This window comes from Gossypium hirsutum, chromosome A07 (assembly GCF_007990345.1).
Source record: "Gossypium hirsutum isolate 1008001.06 chromosome A07, Gossypium_hirsutum_v2.1, whole genome shotgun sequence".
In the NCBI taxonomy this organism is placed as follows: domain Eukaryota; kingdom Viridiplantae; phylum Streptophyta; class Magnoliopsida; order Malvales; family Malvaceae; genus Gossypium; species Gossypium hirsutum.
This window is the reverse complement of record NC_053430.1, coordinates 32,613,904-32,616,996: the sequence shown is the minus strand read 5'-3', so window position 1 is coordinate 32,616,996 and position 3,093 is coordinate 32,613,904.

The window sequence follows — 3,093 nt, the reverse complement described above, 5'->3', positions numbered from 1 at the left end:
TGGAACATCGGAGTCTCTGACTCGCAATTGATAATAACCCGATCTCAAATCTATCTTCGAAAATATTGAAGCCCCTTTCAACTTATCGAACAAGTCATCAATCCGTGGCAACGGGTGTTTATTCTTTTTAGTCACCTTATTTAGCTGGTGGTAATCTGTAACACCCCAAACCCGACCCAGATGTTATGGCCGAATCTGACGTGCCACGTTAGAGTTGAAAACCCACGTTCCATTTTAGTGTTTTAAAAACCATATATTTTGTTGAGTTAACAAAGTGTATGGAAGCTGGGCACCACGTAGGTATCCGAGACAGAGGAGGTGAGCCATGAAGGCTGCTTAAGTACCAAGCTCTTTGGTTGGATCCAATCCTAGACATGCCCACAACCATAGCCACACTTTGTTATTTCGAGTTTAAATTTGTTTAAGTGGACGTCTTTGATAAATCGATTAATCGTGGTGTTGAGATATTTTGAAAACAAGTATCGCTTTGAAAACACGTCCTAAGTCTAGCCCATTTGAACAATTATCAACCAGGTTTGAAGTTATTAAAAATAAAATAATCCCGAGAAGAAATAAAAGAAAAGTTAAAAATGGCCTTATTACAACCCAAAAATAAATAATAATTAAAGGGAATTAAATGAAAACCAACGCTTATTTAAAGGTCCAAAAGCGATCACCGTGGCCACTCTGAATCCCCTCCGGCCCAAGTCCCCACATCAAGGCTCACTTGCAATGTTAAGGAAAGGGGGCGAGTTTGGAAACTCAGTGTGCAACAAGCCCCTTTCAGAGCCCAAAACAATAACAGCCTGTTGGGCCTAAGCCCAAATCCAATCTCAAACATGTACTGGGCCATAGCCCTTTTCATATTTCATATTTCATAACACTGGGCCGAAGCCTTTTCATATTTCATATTACTAGGCCGAAGCCTTTACTGTAAACGGTATGGCCCATAGGCCCATTGCAATATCACATATAATGTCAATGAAAGAATGCAAATCCATTTGGGGAGACTACTCAACCCACCATCCGCTACTCTCCACCCGTACCAACCAACACACCATGTGGGGATTAACTCGACCCACCCCGCCATAACTCTCCACTGGCAGCTTAGCTGCTTTATCATATAACTTGAGGCCTAGCCTCTTTTAATAACTGGGGCAAAAGCCCTTTTTATAACTGGGGCATAAACCCTTTAATAACTGGGGCGTAATCCCTTTTGATAACTGGGGCATAAGCCCTTTTGATAACTGGGGCATAAGCCCTTTAATAACTGGGGCATGAGCCCTTTTTCACTTCCTCCATTCATATAAAAACCCAACCCAATGCATTTATGAATACATCAAGTGCATATCATACATATCATGTGCATATCATACATGTCATGTGCATATCATACATACCATGTTTATCAAAATCTCATGTATTAAAATCATACATAAACCCTAGGGGTATAATGGTCATTTTTACCTAGGGGCAAAATGGTCATTTTCATGTTATAAGGGTAATCTTGTAATTTTACCAAAAATTAGGGTTTTCATGTTCATTAACGATTACTAACAATTCATAGGTCAAACAGTGATTTTGGCCCATTTTTTAGAGAAATCGAGTTATTGGGCCTAAAACCCCTAATGGCCCTACTTAGCCGATTTTGTCATCTAGGCCTATTCAGCCTATATTCCATAATATTATTAATAGTCTTAACAGGCAATTTAACAGATTTTCGTTTTCTACCAATTTTACCCAAATGGGCCCGAAAGCCTATTGGGCCCTATTTCAGCCCCTCGAGGCCCAACTTACCGTGAATGCCAAAAATCACGTTCTTACCGTTTCCATTGTTCCTGATCATCATCTCATCGATTCTAACTAACTAGTGAGCGTTCGCTTGCTCACGAGTCCTCAAAATGCTAGAATTTCGGCATTTTGGCTTTTCGGCATTTATCGCTTTAAGCTTATGAAAAGGGTTCGTTACACACCTGATTTGCAATATTCCTTGACGAGATCTCCTATGCGATTTCTCCTATAATCAACCACTTATAGATTATACCATGTTAATATTAAACCAAATCGAAAACTACCTATTATCATCACTTACACATTCGGCCACCATCAACAATGGCCCTTGGGTTCATACCTTTGCCGAAGTTGATGACTAGATTTAGTCACTCTGATGATCCAAGCTTTTCACACACTCCTCGATCAGTAGCCTTTAATCCTCACTAGCACCAACAAACCAAATAACACCAAAAACCCTTTTAGCCTTAGTCGACAGAGGGGTTTTCAGCTTTTCTTAAACCACAAGATACAAATGGAAAGAAGGTTCGGATACTTACCAAGAGATCTACTCGTTGAAGAACGTTCCAAATACCTTCCTACCCCATATCCGTTGTGAATCCAACTTAAACGTGCGTAGAAAATAGATCTAAATATTAATTCTCGAATCACTAAAATATGAAGCTTCCGGCTTTTTAGCAAATATTAATCTAAGCTATTACGAGGGTTAGTACACACCTATTACGGGTTGAAGTTGAAACGTTTCCAAAATCAATCGCCTACGATAACCACCACCTGTCACTCAAACTTAACTAATCCAATATCAATATATGTAAATCCTAAGCACATCAGTCATACGGAACATAAGGGCATATTCATCATTTTACCATACAGGGGTATTACGGTCACTTTACCCTACTGGGGCTTTACGGTCTTTTTACCTAATAGGGGCATTTTAGTCATTTCATCCTACAAGGGTGTTTTGGTAAATCTACAAACCAAGGGTATTTCAGTAATTTTGTAAACCAATGGTATTTCTATAATTTTTAGAAAGTCAAGGGTATTTCTGTAACTTTGTAAATCAGAGGTATTTTGGTAATTTTACAAATTGAGGGTATTTCGATAATTTCACAAACCAGTGGTATTTTGGTACTTTTACAAACTAGGGGTATTTTGGTAATTTTACAAATTGAGGGTATTTCTGTAATTTTACAAACCAAGGGTATTTTAGCAATTTTACAGACTACGGTATTCTAGTAATTTTGTAAATCAAGGGTAAAACAGTAATTCTGTAAATCAAGGGTAAAGCAGTAATTCTATAAA